Source organism: Zingiber officinale, chromosome 1A, assembly GCF_018446385.1.
Source record: "Zingiber officinale cultivar Zhangliang chromosome 1A, Zo_v1.1, whole genome shotgun sequence".
Lineage (NCBI taxonomy): Eukaryota > Viridiplantae > Streptophyta > Magnoliopsida > Zingiberales > Zingiberaceae > Zingiber > Zingiber officinale.
The window spans coordinates 117,958,154-117,970,709 of NC_055987.1; positions in this window are offsets into that span (position 1 = coordinate 117,958,154).

Sequence of the window (12,556 nt, forward strand, 5' to 3'; positions counted from 1 at the left end):
AATTTAAATATTTCCTTTTATAGCTTTCTATAAAGGATTAAGAGAAATGTTTGATATCTTTTCTTATTTGTAGTTAAAAGGAAGATTTTAATTTTTGATAAAACTTTCCTTTTTTGTAACTGATCCTGTCCGAGCGCTGAGTCGATAGACGCTGGGGACGTGACACTCTCCGCTATCTTCGACTGGTGATGTGGATCTCCGGTGAACCTGCAAAGAAACCGAGCCGGGAGGGGTTTCCCGGCGACGACCCTCCAACGCTCAAGTCAGGCAGTGAAGAAGAAGAAGAGCAAGGCAATGCTACTGTGACTACAGTGATCAGAATCACATACCTCCGTCGAAGTTTGGGGGTCCTTATATAGGACCCCGGGGAGGCGTGGGCACGCTTCTCGATGCATGCACGCTTCCCCAAACATACCTCAGTAGGGTTGTGTCAGAAAAGCATGCCTGACGCCATTCCGCAATCGTCCGAGCATATCCCGGATGTGACGGTGGAAACTTCCACCGTACGATACTCTGCCCGCTCCAACCGCCGACCATGCTGTTTGTCGGCAGCAGGTGTCTCGAGGGTGAAGTTACCAGCTGTCCTTTTTGTCTTCTTGTGCCCTTACCCGTTCCCGGGCCGAGCGGACCAGCCGCTCGGCGCCCATGGCCTCTGGGAATGCACGCACCTCGCCCCGGGCGGGGAAGCCCTGCTCATGTGCTCGGATAGAATTGCGCCTTAATGTCCTGTGGCTCGGTTAAGCGGCCTGTCCGCCCGACCCATAGACTCTTTTACCTTGAGCATCGGAAACCCGACCCCTGGTCGGGCTGTCTTTCGTCCGGTCCGGGAGACCCCTCACCGGATGTTCGGTCGTTCGGATGCTCGGTCGGCCCGCCACTCCGCTCGGCACGACCTCTGTCCGCTCGGCACGACCTTGGGGGTTGGCCCTCTTGACTATTGACCTTCACGTGTCATTGACCTCCCGCCAGCGAGGGTCCCCAGTCCTTATCACCGGATCACATGTCTCCTCCTCAAGTCTAGTCGAAGGAGGTGCTAAGTCCGACTGACTAGACTATGAGTTTGGCCGAGCGACAGCCATCCTGCCACCTCCGAAAGTGTACCTCCGCTCGGCCATTATGGGGTCGAATAGCGCCGGTTGGCTAATTGCCGAGGGCTGTCCAATTGGCCTGTGATGATGTTCGCGGGATCTTCTCGGAATACGTGCAAATCTCCACCATTATGGTTGAGCACGCGGGTTCTGCCTCGTGATGGGGCTCATTAAATGCCTTCCTCTGACTGAGTGCCACGTCGCGCTGTTGACGTCATCGCACGACCATCGCCTTACGCCCGATGCGACGTTCACCGGTTTGAAATGAGCGGTTGGATGCGGGCCTCGGGTTATGTGACCTGCATCCGACGGTCGAGCCCATCCTTATAAAGCTCTCGTCGCCTTCTTCTGCCGCATTTTCGCCTTCGCGTGCTCAGAAGCTTTCCCTGCGCTCCTTGCTCCGGTGACCTCGTCCTTCGGCACTCCGGCGACACTTTGCCCTGTTCTTTCGATCCTCATCTTTTCTGTAAGGTTCTTTGCCTTTCTCTCTTCGGTTCTGCGTTTTCTTTGCGTTCTTTCCCGCGTTCTCGTCTTTTGGTTACTGTTCCGTTCATCTCCCGCGAGCCTTTGTGTTTTCTCCCGATTTCTGCCTCCTCCACTGTTCCGGCGATGGCTAGTTCTTCCCAGCCTGCAGACCTTGGTCTCGGCCCATGATATACTACCATGAAGTTGTGGTTCGATCGGCGTGATGCCGAGAGCCTGATTAACGCTTTTGACATCCCTTCCAATTTTGAATTGATTTTACCTTCGCCTTCCGCTCGGCCACACAACCCTCCGCGCGACACTATCTGTTTTTTTCGTGAACAATTTACAGCCGGTCTGCGGTTTCCTCTCCACCCTTTCATCGTTGAAATCTGTAATTTCTTTGGCATTCCGCTTGCCCAATTGGTTCCCAACACTTTTCGCCTTTTGTGCGGAGTTGTGGTATTATTTAAGATACACAACATTCCCCTCCGCCTAGAAGTCTTCTATTATTTCTACTATCTCAAGCAGTCCGAGCCGGGCACTTATCTGTTTCAGGCTCGACCCGACTTAGTCTTTTTGATAAACTGCCCTCTTCCAACAAACATTGGAAAGAGAACTTCTTCTTTCTTCGTATTCTCGGGCGGCTCCCTTTCCGTACTAAATGGCAGGTCGGACCGCCCACTTCTCCCGAGCTGAAGAAGTATAAAACTCGACCGGACTACCTTCAAGCAGCGAATATGCTAGCCGGTCTGAAGCTCGATATCAACAAGCTCCTACCTGAAGGAGTGATGTATATATTCGGTTTGAGTTCGAGCCGAACCCCCCTCCCGAGCAGCTTCGGTAAGAAATTTACTTGTGCATTTGCCTTGAGTTCTAACTGATTTTCTTCTCTTTCCTTGCAGTGAACGTCGTAATGGAGTCTGTGCTGCTCAGGATCTTGAAGAGAAAAGTGACCGTGCTCGAGGCGGCAGCGGCCAAGGAAATGGAGCAGTTGGGCATTGCTCCGGTCGGCTCTCACGAGGGTGAGAGCGAGACCAATGCAGGGGAGTCGGCCGCTCAGGCTTCACCTGTGGATGCGGATGGCGGTGCAACTTCTAGCAAGGAACCGACCGTTCGGGAGGAAGACTCCGATTCGGAGGACGAGCTCCCGCTCGACAGGAAAAGACGACGTGTTGAGATGCCACTCCGTTCGGCAACCTCCGCAGTGCAAGAGTCCGAGCGGACGGGCACTGCATCTCCCCGTGACAAAGCACCATCGGTCGAGGCGCTCTCCTCTGACCGGACCCCGTCTCAACTGGATCCGTCTGCGAACCCCCTCGAAGCGGTGACGGTCCGCTCTCTTCCTCCTGCACCCCGCCGAGTCCGCCGCTCAGGCATTCTGTCCATAATGTCTAGCCCGACCTCCGAACCCTTAGCGTCCGCTCACACGACTCCGGGCCGACGCCGCACTATTAGGGCCACCCTGCACCTCCCTATTGAGGCGTTTATGGCAGAGTCAGATCAGCCGAGGGCTCCTGAACACATGATCACTATCAAGGGGTCCCTTGCTGAGATGTGGGCGGACGCTCGGGCCCGTGTTGCTGTGATGCCAGTCGGCAAACTGGCTGACAGCCACATGCAGCAGGCCACAGGGGTAAGCTTCACTCCTGTTCTTTTATGTAGTCTTCCCGGTCGACATTTTAACACCCCTGCGTACATCAGAGATGGGTGGAAGAGATCGCTGTCGCCAACCGCTTGGTTATGGTGGAGGAGGAGCTGAAGAGGCTGAAGAGTCCGAGCGGCCCATCTTCTTCTCAAGACCCTTCATATGCCGAGCTGCAGAAGGAGCTCACAAAGACCAAAGACTTGCTGGAGGCCGAGCGGAAGAAGACGACCGACCAGGCCTACATGCTGGCTCAATACGAGAAGCAGGTCAAGACCTTTGACCGGGAAGATAGAAGTCGTCACCACTCAGAAAAATACCGCTATCGCCGACCTGGAAGCGAAGAACGTGGAGGCCCGCGCCCTGGAACAGCGGGTAAAATAGTTGGTGGATCTGTTGGACCGCGAGAAGAAGGGTCGCTCGGTCGAGGCGGCGGCTCTCAAGGACGATTTGAAGGCCTTGCAGGAGGCTCTTGATGCTTCCCGCGCCGCCTTCAAGGAGTTCCAGGAGGCGGAGCCAGGCCGTGTCGCTACCTTGACACAGAAGTACATCCGCTCGGCGGAATTTGTTGAGAAGGTCTGCGACCGGATGGTCATTGCCTTCGAGTTGGCCATCACCGCCACGACGGACTATCTGAAGTCCAAGGGTCAGCTCCCCGAATCCGTGGCCATCCCAGCTACGGAGCATGCGGCGCTTCTCGCCACCATTCCGAAGCATGTTTTCGATTATCTTGAATGAAGTGTTTTCTGTAATCCTCCCGATCGGCGAACTTATAACTATAATTTTGGAATGCCAATTTTTGCTCTGTTATCTTGAATGAATTATCCTGAATGAAGTGTTTCTTGTAACTGCACCGCTCGGTTGAACGACCTTCATTCCGCATGGTACTTCTGTTAGTTTTTCGTTGAAGTATTTTTCTCAACTGCGCCGCTCGGTCGAACAACCTTTTGTTCCTTTAGCTTTTCGCTGGTCGGCGCTAGTAGGCGCACGCCATTGTTTTATTCTTGTCCTTAGGATCAAGGCTCGCTGATCATCGGCCCTAGACGCTGGGCCTTAGTATATCTGCGTGACGCTGTCCCGTCTGGGGGGTTTATAGTCGCTGGTCCGACTCTAGAGTTTAACGTCGTCGCTCGATAGTCTTCAAGCCGGGGAGTTTGTAGTCACCGGTCCGACTCTAGAGTTTAACGTCGCCGCTCGACGGTCTTCAAGCCGGGGGATTTATAGTCGCCGGTCCGACTCTAGAGTTTAACGTCGCCGCTCGACGGTCTTCAAGCCGGGGGGTTTATACTTGCCGGTCCGACTCTAGAGTTTAACGTCGCCGCTCGACGGTTTTCAAGCCGGGGGGTTTATAGTCGCCGATCCGACTCTAGAGTTTAACGTCGCCGCTCGACGGTGTTCGTGGAGTTTTGTCGTTCGGCAACAAATGCTCATATCCTTTGTCTTTTTTAATTTTCACTCCTGCAGCCAAAGGATACAGACGAACAAAGCATACACGAGATAAATTACACCGGAACACCTTTCACCCCGCTCGGTACGGCTGGACATGGTTTGCGCTCCATGGTCGTTCTAGCCGCCGTCCATCCTCATCTTCCAGGTAGTATGCACCCGATCGGAGCTTCACGACGACTTTGAAGGGCCCCGCCCAGGGAGCTGCCATCTTACTCACATCGCCGAACGGCTTCACTTTCTTCCATACTAGGTCGCCGACCTGGAATGCCCTGGGAATTACACGCCTGTTGTAATTCTGCTTCATTCTTTGCCGGTACGCCATCAGCCGGATGACTACTTTAGCTTGTGCTTCGTCAACTAGGTCCAACTCCAGCTGTCTCCGCTCGGCATTGTCCCCATTGTAGTTCTGGATCCGATCAGATTCGACTCCGATCTCGACAGGGACGACCGCTTCACCCCCATATACCAAGTGGAACGGTGTTACCCCCGTTCCCTCCTTTGGGGTTGTGCGAATGACCCATAGCACGCCGGGCAGCTCGTCCACCTAGCTTCCTCCCATGTAATTGAGCCGAACCCGAAGTATTCGCAGGATCTCTCGATTGTCTACTTCGGCTTTACCATTGCTCTGAGGATATGCCACGAAAGTGAAGTGTTGTTTGATGTCGTACCCTTTGCACCATTCTCCGAGCTCCTGACCAACGAATTACCGTTCGTTATCCGAAATGAGCCGACGAGGAATGCCGAACTGACAAATTATATGCTGTCAGATGAACTTTTTGACCATCTGCTCGGTTATTTTGGCCAGTGGTTCGGCTACGACTCACTTGGAGAAATAGTCGACCGCCACTAATAAAACTTCCGTTGTCCGGTCGCCATAGGGAAAGGCCCCACTATATCCATACCCCACTGGTCGAACGGGCAAGACACAGTAGACGCCTTCATCTTTTCCGTTGGCCTATGGGAGAAGCTGTGAAACTTCTGACAGGAAAGGCAGGTAGTGATGATCCGAGCGGCGTCTTCTTGTAGAGTTGGCCAGAAGTATCCGGCCAGCAAGATCTTCCTAGCCAATGATCGCCCGCCCGGATGGCCTCCGCAAGATCCTTGATGTACTTCCTGGAGAATATATTCTGCGTCTTCCAAGCTGACACACTTCAGCAGCGGGCGGGAGAACGCCTTTTTATAAAGTTGATCCCCAACGAGCGTGAACCGGCCGACTCTTCTCCTTAGTAGCTGGGCTTCCTCCCGATCGGACGGCGTGACCTTCGAACGCAAAAATTCTATTATGACTGTTCTCCAATCGTTCGGGGATGTGAGGCCTTCCATCCGGTCGATGTACGCCACCAAGGACACCTGCTCAATTGGCTGTTGGATGACGATCGGCGATATTGAGCTGGCAAGCTTGGCTAATTCATCCGCTGACTGGTTCTCGGCTAGGGGGATTTTCTGTATGACAACCTCGATGAAGTTACTTCTGAGCTTTTAAAAGGCCTTCGCATAGAGCTAGAGCCTTGCGCTGTTTATCTCGAAGGATCCCGAGAGTTGCTGAGCGGCCAATTGGGAGTCAGAGTACAGTGTCACCCGGTGGGCTCCCACATGCCGAGCGGCCTGTAGGCCGGCTATGAGGGCCTCATATTCTGCCTCGTTATTTGTTGCCCGATAATCCAGCCAGACGGACAAATGCATCCGCTCTTCTTGGGGAGAGAGCAGCAAGATGCCGATTCCACTCCCGAGCCGAGTAGACGACCCGTCCACGAATACCTTCCACAAAGCTTCAGGTTCAGGATTTTGTACCTCCGTTATGAAATCTGCCAAGGACTGCGCCTTGATCGCCGAGCAGGGTTGATAGTGGATGTTGAATTCACTGAGCTCCGTCATCCACTTAATGAGCCGCTCGGACGCCTCAAGATTTATGAGTACTCTTCCTAGCGGGCTGTTTGTCATAACGATGATAGTATGCACCAAGAAATAAGGATGGAGCCTCCGTGCGGCCAGGACTAGGGCGAACGCGAGCTTCTCGAGATCAGTATAGCGGGACTCAGCATCTTTTAAGATGTGGCTCAAGAAATACACTGGCTGCTCTTCTCCGCCTTCCTTTACCAGTGCCGAGCAGATAGCATGCTCGGTTGATGACAGGTATATGCGGAGCGGCTCGCCCATGTTTGGTTTAGCCAATACAGGTAGTGAGTTGAGATAGACTTTTAGCTCTTCGAACGCCCGGTCGCACTCCTGATCCCACTGGAACTTGGTGGCCCAACGCAGGATCTTGAAAAATGGCAAGCTCCGGTCAGCTGTCTTAGAGATGAATCTTGATAATGCCGTTATCTGGCCGGTGAGGCGTTGTACTTCCCTCAGATTCCTGGGAGGCGGCGTGTCTTGCAGTGCTTTCACCTTGCTAGGATTCGCCTCTATGCCCCGCTCGGTCACGATATATCCCAAGAAGCGCCCGCCTTTTGCTCCGAACAGACATTTTTGGGGGTTCAGCTTGACTCCATACCTCCTCAGTGTTTGGATGATTTTTTCTATGTCTGTACAAAGATCGGCCGCTCAGAGTGACTTGATTAAGATATCATTCACGTAGACTTCCAGGTTGCGCCCGATCTGTTCTCGGAATACTTTGTTCATCAGTCGTTGGTAGGTAGTTCCAGCGTTCTTGAGTCCGAACGACATCACGTTGTAGCAGTAGGTGCCGTCCGTAGTAACGAAGCTCACTTTGTCCTGATCCTCCCAAGCGAGCGGCACTTGGTGGTAGCCCTGGTATGCATCCAGCATGCATATCAGCTCGCACCTCGAGGTAGAGTCTACCAGCTGATCGATCCAGGGCAGAGGGTAAAAATCCTTTGGGCATGCCTTGTTTAGATCCCGAAAGTCGATGCAGACTCTCCATTTGTTGCCTGGCTTGGAGACCAGCACCACATTGGCGAGCCAGCTCGGGAATTACACATCCCGAATGTGGTCGGCCTCCAGCAGTTTCTCAACTTCAGCTCGGATGATGACATTCTATTCAGCACTGAAGTCCCTCTTCCTCTGCTTCACCGGCTGAGCATCCGGTCGGACGTGGAGTTCATGCTGCGCTACGCTCGGCGAGACCCCCGGCAGTTCATGAGTTGACCAAGCGAAGACGTCACAGTTTCGTTGGAGACATCCGATCAACTCCTCCTTCTGGCCTGCCTTCAGGTCGGATGCTATGAAAGTCGTGGCTTCCGATCGGGTAGGGTGGATTTGTACCTCCTCCTTTTCTTCATAAACTAGAGAAGGTGACTTTTCGGTTATAGCGTTTACCTCGACTCGTGGCATTTTCCGAGCGGATTTAGCCTCGGCTCGGACCATCTCTACGTAGCATCGCCGGGCTGCCAGTTGATCCCCTCGAACTTCTCCAACTTGGTCTTCTATTGGGAACTTGATTTTCTGGCAGAAGGTGGAGACGACCGCTCGGAACTCGTTGAGAGCCGGTCGCCCCAAAATCACATTGTACGCGGAGGGAGCGTCGACTACAATGAAGTTGGCAGCCCGTGTTCTTCTGAGCGGCTCCTCTCCCAGCGAGATAGCCAGCCGGACCTGTCCGACCGACAAAACTTCATTACCGATGAACCCGTAGAGGGGGGTTGTCATCGGCAGCAACTCGGTTCGGTCGATTTGCAATTGGTCGAATGCCTTCCAGAAGATTATGTTGACCGAGCTGCCTGTATCAATAAAGATGCGGTGAATAGTATAGTTAGCTATTACCGCTCGGATGATGAGGGCGTAATCATGCGGGACTTCGACTCCCTCGAGGTCCCTAGGCCCAAAGCTGATCTCGGGCCCATTTGCCCGCTCCTGACTGCAACCAACTGCATGGATCGTGAGCTGCCTTGCATGCGCCTTCCATGCCCTGTTGGAGTCGCCTCCGGTCGGCCCTCCAGCGATGATGTTGATTTCACCCCTCGACGCATTGCCTCTATTCTCCTCCTCCCGAGTGGATGGTCGGGGTCTTTCATGCGATGCCCGAGGAATGACCCTGTGCTGCGGGTTATGTTGTTGCTTGGGCGATCTCCTTTCTGTACGTCGGCCAAGACTTTGGTGCTGACGTCATCGTCTCGGTGAAGGTGATCGACGGCGATAGCTCCTTGGTGTAGTATGAGTGATTGGGGGGAGGCTCCGACAGTCGCGTGTGTTGTGAGTTGCTGACTGATGGAGCGAACAAAATATGGGAGTCCATATTTTCCCCTTGGGCTTAGGCCGATCGACCGCTACTTGTTGAACGGCATGCGACCTTGCTTACTGATGAGGACGGACTACCTCTGCACGGGGTCCTCTCGGTGGTTGATAATTGGAAGGCGGCTTCCGCTCGGCATGAGCTGGTGGCTCGGATGGTGCTTCCTTTTTCCTCGCCATCTGAGTTTCCTCCACGTTGATGTACTTGTTGGCCTTGTTCAACATGTGGTCGTAGCTGCGAGACGGCTTTCTAATGAGCGAACGGAAGAAATCTCCGTCCATGAGCCCCTGTGTAAACGCGTTCATCATAGTTTCTGAAGTGACCGTCGGGATATCCATCGCCACCTGGTTAAAACGCTGGATGTAGGCTCGGAGCGACTCCTTCGAGCCTTATTTGATGGCGAATAGACTGACGCTTGTCTTCTGGTAGCGTCTGCTGCTTGCGAAGTGATGGAGGAATGCCGTGCGGAACTCTTTGAAGCTTGTGATCGATCTGTCCGGAAACCTCCGGAACCATCGTTGCGCCGATCCCGAGAGGGTGGTGAGGAACACCCGACACTTCACACCATCTGTATATTGATGCAAAGTGGCTGTGTTGTCGAACTTACCCAGATGGTCGTCCGGGTCGGTGGTCCCGTTGTATTCCCCGATCGCCGGGGGGCGCGTAATGCCTTAGTAGTGGGTCGCGCAGGATGGCCGTGGAGAATTGTCTATTGACCCGCTCGGGGGACGCGTCTGTCCGTGGCGCCTTGCCCTTCCTTGCATCGCGGAGGGGCGCCTCATCGGACGAAGAGCCCCAGTCAAGGTTGGCTTGCGCGACTTCCGAGGGCGTTTGGAATAAAGTCCGATGGAACGGTATCGGGGTGGGCGGGGCTTCCACCTGAGTGCCGGTCGACCCTTTGTTCTGGCCCCATATTGAGAGATGCTCCGGCCGGTTGTCTGGTGCCGCCCGACCGCCTGATGCCGACGTTGCCTGTTGCGCTATCCGATCGGCTTGAGCCTTTTCCTGTTGCTCAACTATCTTGGTTGCCCGCGCTTGGATGAGCGCGTCTAGTTCTTCGGGAGAGAGTGTCACCATGAGTTGACGTCCAACTTCTTCCATCATCTCTGCCCGGATTCAGGAGCGTTCCCACAGACGGCGCCAATTTGATCCTATCCGAGCGCTGAGTCGATGGACACTGGGGATGTGGCACTCTCCGCTGTCTTCGACTGGTGATGTGGATCTCCGGCGAATCTGCAAAGAAGCCGAGCCGGGAGGGGTTTCCCGGCGACGACCCTCCGACGCTCAAGTCAGATAGTGAAGAAGAAGAAGAGCAAGGCAACGCTACTGTGGCTACAGTGATCAGAATATCATACCTCCGTCGAGGTCTGGGGGTCCTTATATAGGACCCCGGGGAGGCGCGTGCACGCTTCTTGATGCATGCACGCTTCCCCAAACATACCTCAGTAGGGTTGTGTCAGAAAAGCATGTCTGGCGCCATTCCGCAATCGTCCGAGCATATCCCGGATGTGACGGTGGAAACTTCCACCGTACGATACTCTGCCCGCTCCGGCCGCCAACCATGCTGTTTATCGGCGGCAGGTGTCTCGAGGGTGAAGTTACCAGCTGCCCTTTTTATCTCCTTGCGCCCTTACCCGTTCTCGGGCCGAGCTGACCAGCCGCTCGACGCCCATGGCCTCCGGGAATGCACGCACCTCGCCCCGGGCGGGGAAGCCTTGCTCATGTGCTCGGATGGAATTGCGCCTTAATGTCCTGTGGCTCGGCCGAGCGGCTTGTCCGCCCGACCCATAGACTCTTTTACCTTGAGCATCGGAAACCCGACCCCTGGTCGGGCTGTCTTTCGTCCGGTCCGGGAGACCCCTGGCCAGATGTTCGGTCGGCCGGATGCTCGGTCGGCCCGCCACTCCGCTCGGCACGACCTCTGTCCGCTCGGCACGACCTTGGGGTTGGCTCTCTTGACTATTGACCTTCACGTGTCGTTGACCTCCCGCCAGCGAGGGTCCCCCGTCCTTACCACTGGATCAGTAACCATCCTCATGGTTTTAAAAGAGAGTTTTAAAATTATAAATCTTTCCTTTTATAGTTTTCTACAAAAGATTAAAAGAAAGATTTGATATCTTTCCTTATTTTTAGATTGAAAAGGAAGATTTTAATTTTGAGAAAACTTTCCTTTTTGTAATCATCCACATGTTTTAAAAGAGAGATTTTAATTTATAAAAGTTTCCTTTTTTAACCAACCATGAAGGGAATTTTTTTTTGAAAGAGAAATTTTTATTTTAAAATTTTCGGAAACAAATTAGGAAGTTTTAATTTTATGATTAAAACTTTCCTTATTTGGAGGGAATAAGGTGGCTGACTATTAGAGGTTTGATAAGGAAATTTTAATTAAATTTTCCTTCTTAAACATTGGCAAGGAATATAAGGAAATTTTATTTATAAAACTTTCCTTATTTGCCAAGACCAAGGAATATAAAAGAGAGGGTAGATGTGCCCCACCTCATAACACATAATCTAGTATTCCTCTCTTCTATTCCTTGGTGGTGTGGTCAACCCTCTCTTCCTCCTTTTCTCTTATTCTTCTTCCTTGTGTGGCCGGCGACATCTTCATCTCTAGGAGGTTGGTGGTGGCCAGATCTTGTTAGAGGAAGAAGGAGACATAGGAGGCTTTGTTTCTTAGCATCTCTTGGAGCTTGGTTGGTGGCTTAAAGTTCTTCATCTCTTGAAGATTGGTGGTGGCCGAAACTTGATTGGAGAAGAAGGAAGCTTGGGTGGATTCTTGTCTCGGTAGATCGTCGCCCACACGACGTCCGAGATAAGAAGAGGAATACGACAGAAGATCGTGAGGTCTATAAGCTATAAAAGGTATAACTAGTTATTAGTTTCCACATCATAACTAGTTCATCCTTTTCTTTAGATCTTGAAATACCAAACACATGAGGCTAATGAATCTAGGTTATCAAATTTATGTTTTCAATTTTGTGTTCTTTTGTTTTTCAAATTTGTGATTCGATTGTTTTTCTTGGTTAAACCTAGGGTTACTATAAGGAAATTAAACATTGAATTTCGTTGAAAGACTTTGTCTAGGAAGTGATGGATACTCCCATACCCAAGAAGGCCTAGTGCCTCGCCATGTTTAACCTGGAAGCCGATCTCTGAAATTAATATTTAATTGAATTTGTAACATGGGTGGATTTGGATCAATAATGTTAAGCATCGTTTGCGATCCAAGTCTAAACTACTAAAAACAGATAAGTTGAATTTGGAATCAATAATGTTAAGTTCCGTTTGCGATTCCAAATTTAATTTCTGAAGAACACAATAGGTTGATAGGAATGGTTCAGGACTTGTATAAAAAATTTTGTACAGGGAAACCGGTACGATATTCCGAGTAGCAACCGACAGTCTCCACCATCCATTCTACTCCCATGTCAAAATCCAAAGCAAGGCCAGCTCAGAACCAATCGACTCTAGCCTGCACGGACGTATTATGACCATCCTTAGACTGCCCACCGATGAGTGCCATTACCCCGATCTGGATGAGCCACATGCCCCCAAACGCAAAATTAGGATCTAGGGTCCCTTGGCCCAGACTTGAGCAGAAGCCATAACTAGGGTGGCGACCATTCTATCTGATGAGTTGGTTGACCGTTTTAGCCAAAATCCACGGGGGTAAGTTTGTTTAATATTTAAATAATTATATTTCTCGCTCAGCTTGACCTA